Source organism: Pseudophryne corroboree, chromosome 1 (assembly GCF_028390025.1).
Source record: "Pseudophryne corroboree isolate aPseCor3 chromosome 1, aPseCor3.hap2, whole genome shotgun sequence".
Classification (NCBI taxonomy): Eukaryota; Metazoa; Chordata; class Amphibia; order Anura; family Myobatrachidae; genus Pseudophryne; species Pseudophryne corroboree.
Genome location: NC_086444.1, coordinates 916,316,654 through 916,334,200, shown reverse-complemented (window position 1 = coordinate 916,334,200; position 17,547 = coordinate 916,316,654). Strand labels below are relative to the sequence as shown.

The 17,547-nt window shown below is 49.0% G+C and overlaps 1 long non-coding RNA gene across 1 annotated transcript in view; it reads left to right on the top strand.

Moving 5' to 3' along the window:
- Positions 1-9,068: 9,068 nt before the first annotated feature.
- Positions 9,069-17,547, top strand: part of LOC134917711 (uncharacterized) — a 144,599-nt gene continuing 136,120 nt past the window's right edge. Inside the window, exon 1 of the long non-coding RNA XR_010177431.1 lies at positions 9,069-9,170. This is a non-coding gene — a long non-coding RNA (uncharacterized LOC134917711). The remainder of the gene's footprint in view (positions 9,171-17,547) is intronic.

Below are 17,547 nucleotides of genomic sequence, written 5' to 3'. Positions count from 1 at the left end.
TCCTACAACAGGGAAAGGGATATTATTCCACGCTGTTTGTGGTACCGAATCCGGACGGCTCGGTGAGACCTATTTTAAATCTGAAATCCTTGAACACTTACATACAAAGGTTCAAATTCAAGATGGAGTCACTCAGAGTAGTGATAGCGAACCTGGAAGAAGGGGACTATATGGTGTCTCTGGACATCAAGGATGCTTACCTCCATGTCCCAATTTGCCCTTCTCACCAAGGGTACCTCAGGTTCGTGGTACAGAACTGTCATTATCAGTTTCAGACGCTGCCGTTTGGATTGTCCACGGCACCCCGGGTCTTTACCAAGGTAATGGCCGAAATGATGATTCTTCTTCGAAGAAAAGGCGTCTTAATTATCCCTTACTTGGACGATCTCCTGATAAGGGCAAGGTCCAGGGAACAGTTAGAGGTCGCAGTAGCACTATCTCAAGTAGTACTACGACAGCACGGGTGGATTCTAAATATTCCAAAATCGCAGCTGATTCCGACGACACGTCTGCTGTTCCTAGGGATGATTCTGGACACAGTCCAGAAAAAGGTGTTTCTCCCGGAGGAGAGAGCCAGGGAGTTATCCGAGCTAGTCAGGAACCTCCTAAAACCAGGCCAAGTGTCAGTGCATCAATGCACAAGGGTCCTGGGAAAAATGGTGGCTTCTTACGAAGCGATTCCATTCGGCAGATTCCACGCAAGAACTTTTCAGTGGGATCTGCTGGACAAATGGTCCGGATCGCATCTTCAGATGCATCAGCGGATAACCCTGTCTCCAAGGACAAGGGTGTCTCTCCTGTGGTGGTTGCAGAGTGCTCATCTTCTAGAGGGACGCAGATTTGGCATTCAGGACTGGGTCCTGGTGACCACGGATGCCAGCCTGAGAGGCTGGGGAGCAGTCACACAGGGAAGAAATTTCCAGGGCTTGTGGTCAAGCATGGAAACGTCATTTCACATAAATATCCTGGAACTAAGGGCCATTTACAATGCCCTAAGTCAAGCAAGGCCTCTGCTTCAGGGTCAGCCGGTGTTGATCCAGTCGGACAACATCACGGCAGTCGCCCACGTAAACAGACAGGGCGGCACAAGAAGCAGGAGGGCAATGACGGAAGTTGCAAGGATTCTTCGCTGGGCGGAAAATCATGTGATAGCATTGTCAGCAGTGTTCATTCCGGGAGTGGACAACTGGGAAGCAGACTTCCTCAGCAGACACGACCTCCACCCGGGGGAGTGGGGACTTCACCCAGAAGTTTTCCACATGATTGTGAACCGTTGGGAAAAACCAAAGGTGGACATGATGGCGTCCCGCCTCAACAAAAAACTAGACAGATATTGCGCCAGGTCAAGGGACCCTCAGGCAATAGCTGTGGACGCTCTGGTAACACCGTGGGTGTACCAGTCAGTGTATGTGTTCCCTCCTCTGCCTCTCATACCCAAGGTACTGAGAATCATAAGAAGGAGAGGAGTAAGATCTATACTCGTGGCTCCGGATTGGCCAAGAAGGACTTGGTACCCGGAACTTCAAGAGATGCTCACGGAGGACCCGTGGCCTCTACCTCTAAGAAAGGACCTGCTCCAGCAGGGACCCTGTCTGTTCCAAGACTTACCGCGGCTGCGTTTGACGGCATGGCGGTTGAACGCCGGATCCTGAAGGAAAAAGGCATTCCGGATGAAGTCATCCCTACCCTGATCAAAGCCAGGAAGGATGTAACTGTGCAACATTATCACCGTATTTGGCGTAAATATGTTGCGTGGTGTGAGGCCAGGAAGGCCCCTACAGAGGAATTTCAACTGGGTCGTTTCCTGCATTTCCTGCAAACAGGACTGTCTATGGGCCTAAAATTAGGGTCCATTAAGGTTCAAATTTCGGCCCTGTCGATTTTCTTCCAGAAAGAACTAGCTTCAGTCCCTGAAGTTCAGACGTTTGTCAAGGGGGTACTGCATATACAGCCTCCTTTTGTGCCTCCAGTGGCACCTTGGGATCTCAATGTAGTTTTGGGGTTCCTAAAATCACATTGGTTTGAACCACTCACCACTGTGGACTTAAAATATCTCACATGGAAAGTGGTAATGCTGTTAGCCCTGGCTTCAGCCAGGCGTGTCTCAGAATTGGCGGCTTTATCCTATAAAAGCCCTTACCTAATTTTTCATACGGACAGGGCAGAATTGAGGACTCGTCCTCAATTTCTCCCTAAGGTGGTTTCAGCGTTTCACTTAAACCAGCCTATTGTGGTACCTGCGGCTACTAGGGACTTGGAGGATTCCAAGTTGCTGGACGTAGTCAGGGCCCTGAAAATATATGTTTCCAGGACGGCTGGAGTCAGAAAATCTGACTCGCTGTTTATCCTGTATGCACCCAACAAGCTGGGTGCTCCTGCTTCTAAGCAGACTATTGCTCGTTGGATTTGTAGTACAATTCAGCTTGCACATTCTGTGGCAGGCCTGCCACAGCCAAAATCTGTAAAAGCCCATTCCACAAGGAAAGTGGGCTCATCTTGGGCGGCTGCCCGAGGGGTCTCGGCTTTACAACTTTGCCGAGCAGCTACTTGGTCAGGGGCAAACACGTTTGCTAAATTCTACAAATTTGATACCCTGGCTGAGAAGGACCTGGATTTCTCTCATTCGGTGCTGCAGAGTCATCCGCACTCTCCCGCCCGTTTGGGAGCTTTGGTATAATCCCCATGGTCCTTTCGGAGTTCCCAGCATCCACTAGGACGTCAGAGAAAATAAGAATTTACTTACCGATAATTCTATTTCTCATAGTCCGTAGTGGATGCTGGGCGCCCATCCCAAGTGCGGATTGTCTGCAATACTTGTACATAGTTACAAAAATCGGGTTATTATTGTTGTGAGCCATCTTTTCAGAGGCTCCTCTGTTATCATGCTGTTAACTGGGTTCAGATCACAGGTTGTACGGTGTGATTGGTGTGGCTGGTATGAGTCTTACCCGGGATTCAAAATCCTTCCTTATTGTGTACGCTCGTTCGGGCACAGTATCCTAACTGAGGCTTGGAGGAGGGTCATAGGGGGAGGAGCCAGTGCACACCAGCTAGTCCTAAAGCTTTTACTTTTGTGCCCAGTCTCCCGCGGAGCCGCTATTCCCCATGGTCCTTTCGGAGTTCCCAGCATCCACTACGGACTATGAGAAATAGAATTATCGGTAAGTAAATTCTTATTATCTATCTATCTATCTATCTATCTATCTATCTATCTATCTATCTATCTATCTATCTATCTATCTATCTATCTATCTATCTATCGCAATTTTCACTCAGTGGAAGGCACATTCTCACTTTAAAAAGAATGTTCAGTCAAAAGGTTATTTAGGTCACAGGATGCCTTTACAGTCGCCATTTCGGTTCGATCGCAAACCTTTATCAAGACATCATAGTTCGGAAGATCAACAGTTACTTAGGTGTATAATACATCTGTAGTTCACTAAGCGATCATCTCAGGATCACAATCTCATTATTAGAAGCCAAACAATGCTGCCTCCAAATGTGTAACACTGATCATCTCCAAATCATGGAACCGATGCAGCTACTAGTACTTCAGTCTGATAAGAACATGATATGCTCCAACTGCTCAAATCCATGTGTAGCTGCAGCAAGTTCTTCCGAACTATGATGTACAGCCTGTCTTGAGCGAACCGAATCGTCGACTGTAAAGGCATCCTGTAAAGACCAGACTATGGCCTATTGGGAGCACCCACAGAAGTGATCAACTTTGAGATGAGAGTGTGGGACAGTATGTGTGTGTGTGTGTATATATATATATATATATATATATATATATATATTATATGTAAAACTGCGAAGCATAGTGATTAGTCTGTGATTATTTATCAAGAGCAGTGAGTGCAGCATCTTTTTATCCATTTTCTACGGGGGCACTGGCCACAGTTACACTGCTGCTTTGGGAATGTCAAATCATCGTGGATATATATATATATATATATATATATATATATATAATGCAGTTAAAATGCCGGCTTTCAGGATCCTGGCATTCCGCCTGAAGCATGGTGAGCGCAGGGAGTCTGCGAGGGGACTCGATTCTGACAGACAGGATGCCGCTGTTGGTATACTGACAGCCTGCATCCCATGTGCCGGTAAAAAATCCAGATTCCATATATACAGTTTTGCTCATAAGTTTACATACCCTAGCAGAATTTGTGATTTTCTGGCCATTTGTCAGAGAATATGAATGATAAGGATGATCTTGTTACACTGCTGTATTTTTTGACAAAGGGCCATCAAGGGACCGAAACGTCGACTATGTACCAGCCTATTGGCTAGTTTCATGCTGCTATGACTGAATAAAACACTTTATATTTGGATTATGTGGTGAGTGCCTATACCTTGTGAATACTATATATATATATATATATATATATATATATATATAAAATCTGTGTGTATATATATATATATATATATATATATAACACACACATACACACGCACACACACAAAACACATATATATTACATAAGCACACATACATACCTACAAATACATACAGTATACATATATGGTGGTAGCATCTAGTTACCCTTCCACCAGGGGCTGGGAGGCGGAAGCAGCCCGTGAGGAGGGAGGGAGCTGCTGCGGCTGAGCACGAGCAGCCAGCAATTTCCCTCTGACTTTCTCTGTGCAGAGAGCTACGTAGCTCTCTGCTGCTGCTCCTGCAGTGTCTCTGTCTCAAAATTTAATCATTTGGCTCATCAGGGTGGTTTCCAGGTACTCGGAACCCCCCCCCCCATCCTCCGTGCGCTACTGATAGCTGTCTCCATCTCAAAAATTAAACATTTGGCTCATCGGGGGGGGGGGGGGGGTTCCAGGTACTTGGAATTCCCCCCCTTCCCCTGCATGCGCTGCTGTATTGGAACTGTATAAATAAATTATATTGGCCCTCATTCAGATCGCGAATATCGGTACTTTACGCATGTGCTGGATTTGTACTACGAATGTGCAGTATGGGTCTGCGATGGCGTAGCCCAAACAGCGACAGAATGGTGCAAAAATTTCAATTGCTAGGTGTATGCATGGTGAGTGAGAGGAAGCGAACATTTGTGGGTGGTAACTGGCTGTTTTCTGGGAGTGTCAGGAAAAACGCAGGCGTTCCCAAGCGGTTTTTGGGAGGTGGTGGGACTAGGGTGGCCAATCCAGGGATCGAGATCAGTGGGATCTCAGGATTTAGGTCAAAAATAGGCCAGGGTTTCAATTCTGGGATTGGAAGCTCCAATTCCGGGGATTGTGGGATCAGACAGCCCTTTCATGCTGGACAGCCTTGAGTGTCCTCAAAACGCTCAACGCTGCCCGGCTCCCTCCTCCTGGCTCCCCCGGCACAGCGTGACCTCTGACTGTGAGGTCACGCTGCGCAATCACCCGCCGCTTAGGCCGCTGGTGTAACCCACCACCTTCTCCCGGATCCCTCTGCAATCACCGCAGCTGAAGGAAGTTTCCCTCCCACCCGTCCCAGCAGTTTATTGAGTTGATTTATGTGTGGGGCGGGTAGGGAGAAGCAGGGCAGGTGGGGAGAGGTGGAGCGCGGCAGCCAGACGGACACACAAGAAGAAAGCCAATCCCGGGAATCCCGGGATTGACCATTTTTCAATCCCGATACCCGGGATTGAAAAAGTGGCTTGGGTTTGGCCTCCCTAGGTGTGACGTCAACTCCGGCCCCGAACAGCCTGATTCTAAAGCACTGTAGGAGTAAGTCCTGGGCTATGCAGAGACTGCACACAGTGGAAAAAGAACTCAATGTTGAGTTAGTTGCGGACGGATTTGCAGCTGACCGATATGTAGCGAAATTTTTGCATGGCGTATGCATGCACTCGCACACTTGCACGGGGCGGGTTTTCACTCTCTAAGGGCTGCGATTATCTGATAGCAGCCCTCTGCAAATTTGCAGAGGAGCGATCAGTTCTGAGGGCCTAGTTCAGAACTGATCGTAGATGTGGTAAATGTAGCACATCTACGATCATTTTCTCAGACATACGGGGGGACGCCCAGCACAGGGCTAGTCCGCCCAGCAGGCCTCCCCCCCTTCCCTGCACTGGTGCGAAAGCATTGCACGTCAGCAATGCTTTCGCACCCGGTGAGTAGCTCCCTGTCTGTGCCGCGACCCGCCCACCCTAATGGTCCGGAAACACCTGTTTTGCCCCGCCAATGGCGTTCTAACGTCATTGGCTTGCCCCCTCCTGCCCGGCGACCGCCTCTGCCTGTCAATCAGGCAGAGGTGATCGCAGCCTTGAGATGCATTTAGCATCTCACTGGGCTCCCGGGGTGCGCGTGTGAACTCTGCAAAAAAATCTGACTGCGATCGCAGTCTGAATTAACCCCTGAATTAGGCCCCTAGTTAGCAGGGCCAGTAACAAAAATCTTGGAACCCGGTACACTGATATCTCTGGGCCCACCCTCAACCCCCAACCTCCTCCAAACTTCCCTACACACACACACACACACACACACACACACACACATACACACACACACACACATACAGTATATATTATATACATACATACATACATAAGCAGAGCCAGAGTCAGTGCTAGTGTGTTCGGCACCCCCCCCCCCCCCCTGCATACTATAAATTAGTGCCCTACTTCCCATCTCCTATATATTTGCCCTGTGACCCTGTGCTTGGCCCTCTAACGCTGGGTGGAGTCACAGTGGTGGGCGGAGTTAGCAGCTCCTGCCCTGTCCCAGCACACCACTAGCAGGACGGAGCTGCAGACACATAATCCGCCTACCAGCCAGAAGCCACCAGGGCATGGAAACCCCACACTGCCAGGTAACCATAGTCCCCTCCCGTGCCACCTACACCCCAATGCCACCCGCACCACACACCCCAAACCCCCCTCCAGCAGCTCCCACATGCAGCCACTGACAGCCCAGACACCCCCGACGCCTGCATACCTTACCAGCACACACTGCCCAGCCTAAACCACCGCACCGAACCCACCCGCCGCACAAGCCAGCACCTCCTACAGCCATCCACAGCACGGACACGGTGGCCGGGCCCCGCCGCCCACACCACGGCTGACCACACATCCGCAGCCCGCACCACCCCTCCCGCCCTCCGCACACCCCCAACGCCAGCTCCCGCACTGCAGCCGCGCCTGGGACCCACTGTTCCGCCAGATGCCGTCCGCACAACGGACGAAGAGAGTGCAGTTATGGCGCAGCATCACCCGCGCATCACCAACATCACCCGCACATCACCAACTTCACAGGTGAGAGAGAGTGCACAGGCAGCTCCGCCTCTCTGCGTCCCCTCCATCCCGCCCCCCGCGTCTCTGCATCCCGTCTCTGCGTCCCCTCCCTGCCGCCCCGCGCCTCTGCGTCCCTTCCCTGCCGCCCTGCGTCCCCTCCCTGCCGCCCCGCGTCTCTGCGTCCCCTCCCTGCCGCCCCGCGTCTTCTCCCTGGTACCCTGCGTCCCCTCCCTCCCCGCGTCTGTGTCCCCTCCCTGCCGCCCCGTGTCTCTGCATCCCCTCCCTGCCGCCCCGCCTCTCTGCGTCCCCTCCCTGCCGCCCCGCCTCTGTGTCCCCTCCCTGCCACCCTGCGTCTGTGTGTCCCCGCCCCGCATCTGTGTCCCCTCCCCGTCTGTCTCCTCACCACCGCCCCGCGTCTTTCTGTCCCCTCCCCGACGCCCCGCGTCACTGCAGGGGTTAAAGGGGCGCAGCCCCTTCTGACGGTGTGAAGAGCGCCCGTAGGGCGCGATGAAGCACCTAGTACTTTATAAAAGGACACTGATCTCATAAAGATGCAGTGTGGTCACATAATAATAGTCCAATTCAAATTACACTACACAATAGCACAATCATTCACATTATACCGCATGTAGTGCCCCTAATTCATATTACACCACATGGTAATGCCCCTTATTCAGGTTACGTCACTCAGTTGTGCCCTTTATTCACAATGCACTACACAATGGTACTACATGTTGTGCCACACAGTAGTGCCCCTTATATATAATGCTCATAGTAGCACCCCTTATACACTATTCCCACAGTAGTAGTGTCCCTTACACATAAAGCCCACAGATGTAGTGCTTCTTACACATAATGCCCACAGAAGTACTCCTTATACACATAATGCTAACAATAGTAGTGGCGCTTATATACAGAATGCCCACAGAAGTAGGGCCTCTTACACATAATGCCCACAATAGTAGTGTCCCTTACACATAATGATCACAGTAGTGCCTCTTATACACATAATGCCCACAGTAGTGCCCCTTATACACATCTATGACTCTGTCCCTCCAGAAGCTCACCACCTGTGTCCCTCCTCCAGCTTCCCCACCTCTCTTGTCCGTCCAACCCCTTCTCATCTTGTCTTCAAGATGCAAAGAGCCTGCTGCTCTTCATGACTCCTCTTCACTTCAGCAGCGGTGACAGCATGACCTCACATACACAGTGACGGAAAAGGAAGCCACTCGGGCCTGAGGAGGGGATGAATGCTGTCCAACAGACACAGCATGTGTGATTACCAGGAGAGGTAAGCTGTAAATGGAGGACCATGGAGCCACCAAGACCCGAGGAAGGGGGAAGTGGCTGCAGCTCATCAGTAACACTAGCGCCGCCTGCGTCATCTATTGATACAGGTGATGGGGAAGGTTTTTCTGTTGGAATTACTGTGCAAGGCAATGGAGGTGGTGAAACTAGTTCCCCCTACCATTACAGGTGGTGGAACTCAGTTCCACCTCGTCCCATCCCCCCCACTTTAACCCCTGTGTAGAGAGGAGGGATAAACAGGATATGTACAGTAGTGAGAGGGGAGGGGGAGAGTCAGGAAAAGGGGACTGGTAAAGGGTGGATGCTTACTGTACATACTAGACCGGGATACCCTGTTCGGGCCCCCTGTGCCCTGTCACTTATCCCTCAGGGGATTCTTAAATAGAGGCACTGGCACTGCAGTTGTTAACAATCTCCTTCACCTGATGACATCAGTAACATAACATGGATAGCACAAGGACCCAGGGGATTGCAGCCACAGTATTGTGAGAGCAGGAAACCCGTAGTCCCGTGATTGGCTGACCCCTGAACTGGGAGAAGAAGCCTGTTCCCCCAGAGCACTGTGAGAAGAGGGGAATCGCGTGGGAGAGCGAAAGAGAGAGAGCCTTCAGGGTGTCAACCCAGGTGTAGAGACTGTCAGTGAGTAGAGCACCTTCCCCTTCACAGGAAATATAGTGCAAAACCATGGCATCATTTACTTCAGCCACTTACTCATTACCCCAACAGCACTCCCTGAGCAGCTGGGCATCCCCCGGCGCATGCGCAGGGCATCTATTCTGTGATCACTGGCTGCTTTGCAGAGCAGTGTTGATCACTGGCTCTCCCAATCTGCCCTCCTGCCTGCGGCCCACGAGTGGGACAGTATCCAATTAGCGGGACTGTCCCGCTGTATTTGGGATAGTTGGGAGGAATGCCATACTGAAAGATTCTGATCCCAGTCAGCACCATACCTTGTTACAGCTTATACCCAGAGGCCAGACAGCGCAGCGACACAGTGACAGGCAGCCAGGTAGACTCCAGGCATAGACTGTCATCAGTAAACCCATAAGGAAACCTATTATTTACTTCATATTGCTGATAGTGAAGGAAACTGTCCTACTCAATTCTCATAGCATTCAGCTAAGGAAATCCGTATAGTTCTGTCATACTACAGGGAGGACTGCTTCTATGGCATGTATATATAAAATCAAATGAGAAATTGTGTATTTTTTATGCCGAGTGCCGTACCAATCCTTTTATATATATATATATATATATATCCACGTTGATCCTGCACTCTCATCTCATCGGTTCCAACGTTGCGGGTGCTCCTAATGAACCTGGTCAGGTTCACTCAAACAGCAAAATTTCCACTAATGGAAGGTGCACTCTCGCTGCAATGAATGAAGTCCGTTCATAAAAAAGACTTTTATTGGGAAGATCAAAAGCCTTATATGTCGACGTTTCGGTCCACGTTATGGACCTTTCTCAAGACTAATTGCTCTTTAGGTTTAACCACGTTCATCTTAAATATGTGTCTAAGATCAGATAAGAGTAATCCAATTAAATTGCTAAAATACAGGTGGCATTCCGGACACAGCCATAAGTGTCAAAGATATGCATCTGATCTCGCGGATCATGCTACCATGTTGCAGCGACAGGGTCATACACGATGAGGTGTGATGTGTGGAGGGTGGATCCAAGCGTCCCTGTGCTGCATATCTACAGTATATATATATATATATATATATATATATATATAAAAATAAATCCATATAAGAAGGCACTCTGTTAGCAAAATAGCAAACGTGTATTGAAAAAAATCACACGTTTGCTCTTTTGCTAACATTGATGTCTCCAGAGTGCCTTCTTATATGGATTTATGTTTTACTTGATGTGGCACCGTAGCAAATTGCACTTTTAGTGGAGTGCCGGCAGTATATGGTTCTATATATATATATAGCTTGCATGTTCTGCTACCCATTGGATGCTAAAGGCAGTCCAGCGCTTCTAACTACTATAACCCTGCTTGCTACCCTGCGGACATGCAGAGAACATTCTCAAGCTATATGTAGTGCTCTTGTACATGCTAATAATTAATGTACTACATGCTTTGACTGTACTACTGCTAAGTTATTTACAAATAGTATTGCATGATTTGTGTGTGCTCATAGGCGTTTGTATAATGGGTGCAGTGTGTGCGGTGCACACGGGCCCCTGGGTCCAGGGGGGCCCACACCACAGGCCATGGAATATACTTACCCCTCCGGAGTCCCACCGCGGCCTTTTCCGAGTCATCTGCACATGCGCACTGGAGATGTCCCTGGGAACAAGGCACGGGCGCCATGTTCCCGGAGACCTGCGCATGCGCAGTAGACTCTGGCATTATACCAGAGTCTACTGCTACCGGAGAGGAAGGGGCCCACGACGGAGGCTGCATGCGGGTCCCCTCCTCTCTTAATATGCCCCTGTGTGTGCTACTATCATTTGCTAGTGCATGATATTCAGCTGCCTTCTTATTAAACCTAACCAATTACTTTTAGCACTGGTGACCTTTCATTCCTGAATGATAAATATTTGGTCACTGTCCTAATGAGTGGTGACTTGTTTTGGGGTTTGCTTTGGGGTCCTCATCCTTCTGTCTAGGTGGTGCATAGTTTTCAGGGAAGCCCGGAGACAACAACATCTGCAGGGACTCAGGTACGACACCCCCACCGACACTCGACTACTGGTGGCCTATTACACTTGCTGGAGGAACAGTGCTCCAAGGGTCAGAAGAGCATGTCCTAAGCTCCTCCAGTCAGGGGCTCCTCAATCAACTTGTGTTGTGCTTGTCCAATTAGAGTTTAGCACACATTCCCCTGATCCGTATGCTGTGTATTGTGAGTTCGGGGCTGCTGACTGACTGAACAGTGAGTAAGAGGCAGAGGCGGCCAAAATGTTGATCGCAATCTACCGGTAGATCGCAGAGCTTTTGCTGGTAGATCACGATCCAAGTGTGACTTGCCGCTTCTGCCGCCTGAGTCTGGAGCATTCCCAATGATGCATTGTGTGGGTGATGTTATGACGTCAGCCGCGCAACCACGCAATGCACGATTGGGAACGCTGTGAGGAGCCTGTGCGCCTGCTGGATCTGGTTTGATCCAGTCAGTGCTGGCGGCAGCAGCGGCGGTAAGCAGGAGCAGGATCCAGCCAGCTAAAGTAAGTATATCTGGCACTGTGGGCACATGGCACTGTGGGGGCATATGTGGCACTGTGGGCACATGGCACTGTGGGGGCATATCTGGCACTGTGGTGGCATATCTGGCACTGGGGGCATATGTGTATCTGGCACTGTGGGGGCATATGTGTATCTGGCACTGTGGGGGCATATGTGTTTGAGGTTTTTACCTGAGTGTGATTTAGTGTGAGACAGTCATTACACCCTGTGCAGCAAGGCTACGCCCCTTTTCTTGTTATACCATGCCCCCTTTTTGTTATGCCATGCCCCCTTTTTGGGCACGCGCCTGCGGCGCGCACAGTTATCCCGCATAGGTAGATCACAAAAGCTTTTCAGCTTTCAAAGTAGATCAGCGACTCCAAAAGTCTGGCCACCCCTGCTGTAGGGTCTTCCCGTGCCACTCTCTGCAGAGGAACGGTTCCTGAGTCTGACATTTGTCATGCACAGCGCTGCTCTTCACACTACCAGCGCTGCTTGCTGTCATACAGTTTGAAAGGCGCAGGCTGCGGCAGCCAGCAGCAACAGTCTGTGCACATCAGCAAGGTATCAGAGCAAGGAAAGTGTCTCCATGCTTCTCAGACTTTGCTGAGCGGGTAGCGCCAACCGTAACTGACCCATTGAATTGTCGATCTGGAGGGCAAAGTGTTCTATACCCACCATTAATCAGTAGATATAGAATTTTTTCCCTTTCACATCATGACAAAAACTAAAACCACAGCTCTACAGGGTTCATTATTGAAAAAAATAAAATAAAGGCCCTCATTCCGAGTTGTTCGCTCGCAAGCTGCTTTTAGCAGCTTTGCACACGCTAAGCCGCCGCCTACTGGGAGTGAATCTTAGCATAGTAAAATTGCGAACGAAAGATACTCAAAATTGCGATTACACACCTCTTAGCAGTTTCTGAGTAGCTTCAAACTTACTCGGCATCTGCGATCAGTTCAGTGCTTGTCGTTCCTGGTTTGACGTCACAAACACACCCAGCGTTTGCCCAGACACTCCTCCGTTTCTTCAGCCACTCCCGCGTTTTTCCCAGAAACGGTAGCGTTTTTTCGCACACACCCATAAAACGGCCTGTTTCCGCCCAGAAACACCCACTTCCTGTCAATCACATTACGATCACCAGAACGAAGAAAAAGTAAAATTCCTAACTGCATAGCAAATTTACTTGGCGCAGTCGCACTGCGGACATTGCGCATGCGCATTCGCGACTAATCGATCCGTTGCGGGAAAAAAATAACGAGCGAACAACTCGGAATGACCCCCAAAATTATATATATATATATATATATATATATATATACATACACACACACACACACACACACACACACACACACACACTGCTCAAAAAAATAAAGGGAACACAATGTAACTCCAAGTCAATCACACTTCTGTGAAATCAAACTGTCCACTTAGGAAGCAACACTGATTGACAATCAATTTCACATGCTGCTACGGTTCTATTGTGGTATTTAAGCATTATCACCTGATTGGTGGGACATTGAACTTTGCTTCACCACTTTTATTCAGGATTTCTTCCCTTACCGGATTTATCTGGAATCATAGACATTTCTGATTAGTAGTTCAAAGGTTTCCACTAGTGCGGTTCTTACGATATATGTTTCTAATATATAGCAATATTGCATTTTAATTGTTCTATTTTATATTAAATTGTCATTCTTTTTTCTGCATCCATGCGCTCTCTAAATTGTTTATCTTCATAGACATTATCATTTTGTGTTTTTTGGTGTTCAGAACACCTTATGAGAGCAGCTGTTATTTAAAATACAGGTGTACTAGATAATTTGAGTTCAATTAATGTTTAGGAGCGCCTGATACGTCCTTTTTGATTGAGGATTTTTTTTGGAATAGACAACAAGGTGGGAATTATAGGCAATTAGCAAGACACCCCCAATAAAGGAGTTGTTCTGCAGGTGGTGACCACAGACCACTTCTCAGCTCCTATGCTTTCTGGCTGATGTTTTGGTCACTTTTGAAAGCTGGTGGTGCTTTCACTCTAGTGGTAGCATGAGACGGAGTCTACAACCCACACAAGTGGCTCAGGTAGTGCAGCTCATCCAGGATGGCACATCAGTTTGCTGTCTGTCAGCGTAGTGTCCAGAGCATGGAGGCGCTACCAGGAGACAGGCCAGTACATCAGGAGACGTGGAGGAGGCCGTAGGAGGGCAACAACCCAGCAGCAGGACCGCTACCTCCGCCTTTGTGCAAGGAGGAACAGGAGGAGCAATGCCAGAGCCCTGCAAAATGGCCTCCAGCAAGCCACAAATGTGCATGTGTCTACTCAAACGATCAGAAACAGACTCCATGAGGGTGGTATGAGGGCCCGACGTCCACAGGTGGGGGTTGTGCTTACAGCCCAACACCATGCAGGACGTTTGGCATTTGCCAGAGAACACCAAGATTGGCAAATCCGCCACTGGCGCCCTGTGCTCTTCACAGATGAAAGCAGGTTCTCTCTGAGCACATGTGACAGACGTGACAGAGTCTGGAGACGCCAAGGAGAACGTTCTGCTGCCTGCAACATCCTCCAGCATGACCGGTTTGGCAGTGGGTCAGTAATGGTGTGGGGTGGCTTTTCTTTGGGGGGCCGCACAGCCCTCCATGTGCTCGCCAGAGGTAGCCTGACTGCCATTAGGTACCGAGATGAGATCCTCAGACCCCTTGTGAGACCATATGCTGGTGCGTTTGGCCCTGGGTTCCTCCTAATGCAAGACAATGCTAGACCTTATGTGGCTGGAGTGTGTCAGCAGTTCCTGCAAGACGAAGGCATTGATGCTATGGACTGGCCCGCCCGTTCCCCAGACCTGAATCCAATTGAGCACATCTGGGACATCATGTGTCGCTCCATCCACCAATGCCACGTTGCACCACAGACTGTCCAGGAGTTGGCGGATGCTTTAGTCCAGGTCTGGGAGGAGATCCCTCAGGAGACCATCCGCCACCTCACTAGGAGCATGCCTAGGCGTTGTAGGGAGGTCATACAGGCACGTGGAGGCCACACACACTACTGAGCCTCATTTTGACTTGTTTTAAGGACATTACATCAAAGTTGGATCAGCCTGTAGTGTGTTTTTCCACTTTAATTTTGAGTGTGACTCCAAATCCAGACCTCCATGGGTTAATAAATTTGCTTTCCATTGATAATTTTTGTGTGATTTTGTTGTCAGCACATTCAACTATGTAAAGAACAAAGTATTTAATAAGAATACTTCATTCATTCAGATCTAGGATGTGTTATTTTAGTGTTCCCTTTATTTTTTTGAGCAGTGTGTATATATATATATATATATATATATATATATATATATATATAAACACATGTGACCGGCACTCCTACAGCAGAGAGCAAATACCCGGGTGCCCTCCCGTGGTATATATATATATATATATATATATATATATATACACAAACAGAGAACCCAGCACTCACCAAAGTAAACTCACTTATCCTCAACAATTCAATAAATAAATGATCATTTATTTATTGAATTGTTGAGGATAAGTGAGTTTACTTTGGTGAGTGCTGGGTTCTCTGTTTGTATTTATTAGAGCGATGTGGTCATGGGCTACATGCACCCCGCCCTGTGAGTGGTAAGTACAGCTGTGTACCCCGCTTCTGTGGTGGAGAGTGCAGTGTTACATGCACCCCACCCTGTGAGTGGTAAGTGCATAGCTGTGCCCCGCTTCTGGTGCGGTGAGTGCTGTGGTTTTTACTCTGTGTGTATATATATATATATATATATATATATATATAATTGGAAAATGCAGAGTTGAACACATGTGGTCCATTTGCGCAGTGTATCTTGCCTGTTTTCACTTTCTGCATGCTGCAAAACTTTGCAAACGCAACTGCAGGTGATGCAGAGTGGTACACATTTCACTCACATCCCTACTTGCAACTGTAGTGAAGACAAAAAACAGGGAGTTCTTACAGTGCACAGGATCCCAGCAGTGAAAAAGCCCTGTTTCTCTGACGTCCTAGTGGATGCTGGGAACTACGTAAGGACCATGGGGAATAGACGGGCTCCGCAGGAGACTGGGCACTCTAAGAAAGAATTAGGACTACTGGTGTGCACTGGCTCCTCCCTCTATGCCCCTCCTCCAGACCTCAGTTAGAATCTGTGCCCGGCTCGAGCTGGTTGCACACTAGGGGCTCTTCTGAGCTTCTAGTAAAGAAAGTATTTATTAGGTTTTTTATTTTCAGTGAGATCTGCTGGCAACAGACTCACTGCTACGAGGGACTTAGGGGAGAGAAGCGAACCTACCTGCTTGCAGCTAGCTTGGGCTTCTAGGCTACTGGACACCATTAGCTCCAGAGGGATCGAACACAGGCCCAGCCTCGGTCGTCCGGTCCCGGAGCCGCGCCGCCGTCCCCCTTGCAGAGCCAGAAGCAAGAAGAACGTCCTGGAAATCGGCGGCTGAAGACTCCGGTCTTCATTTAGGTAGCGCACAGCACTGCAGCTGTGCGCCATTGCTCCCTATGCACACCACATACTCCGGTCACTGATGGGTGCAGGGCGCTGGGGGGGACGCCCTGGGCTGCAATTAGAGTACCTTAAAATGGCAAAACAACACATAATATAGTCTAATAAACTATATGTGTAAAAATCCCCTGCCATAATATTAATAAAAGAGCGGGAGAAGCCCGCCGAAAAAGGGGCGGGGCTATCTCCCTCAGCACACTGGCGCCATTTCCTCTTCACAGCTCCGCTGGAAGACAGCTCCCCAGGCTCTCCCCTGCAGTTTCCAGGCTCAATAGGGTAAAAAAGAGAGGGGGGCACTAAATTTAGGCGCAAAACTGTATATTATAGCTGCTATAGGGAAAATCACTTTGTGTAGTGTACATCCCTGTTTATATAGCGCTGTGGTGTGTGCTGGCATACTCTCTCTCTGTCTCCCCAAAGGACTTTGTGGGGTCCTGTCCTCAGTCAGAGCATTCCCTGTGTGTGTGCGGTGTGTCGGTACGGCTGTGTCGACATGTTTGATGAGGAGGCTTATATGGAGGCGGAGCAGGTGCCGATAAATGTGATGTCACCCCCTGCGGGGTCGACACCAGAGTGTATGGATATGTGGAAGGTATTAACCGACAGTGTCAACTCCTTACATAAAAGGTTCGATGACATAACAGCTGTGGGACAGCCGGCTTCTCAGCCAGTGCCTGCCCAGGCGTCTCAAAGGCCATCGGGCTCAAAAACGCCCGCTACCTCAGATGGCAGACACAGATGTCGACACGGAGTCTGACTCCAGTGTCGATGACGACGAGACTAATGTACATTCCACTAGGGCCATCCGTTGCATGATTACGGCAATGAAAAATGTGTTGCACATTTCTGACATTAACCCAGGTACCACTAAAAAGGGTATTATGTTTGGGGAGAAAAAGCAACCGGTGGTTTTTCCCCCTTCAGATGAGTTAAATAAAGTGTGTGAAGAAGAGTGGGCTTCCCCTGATAAAAAACTAGTGATTTCTAAAAAGTTACTAATGGCGTACCCTTTCCCGCCAGAGGACAGGGTACGTTGGGAGACATCCCCGAGGGTGGATAAAGCGCTCACACGCTTGTCAAAAAAGGTGGCACTACCGTCTCAGGATACGGCCGCCTTAAAGGAGCCTGCGGATAGAAAGCAGGAGGCTATCCTGAAGTCTGTATATACACACTCAGGTACTATACTGAGACCTGCTATTGCTTCAGCATGGATGTGCAGTGCTGCAGCAGCGTGGTCTGATTCCCTGTCTGATAACATTGATTCCCTTGACAGGGACACTATATTGCTAACCATAGAGCATATTAAAGACTT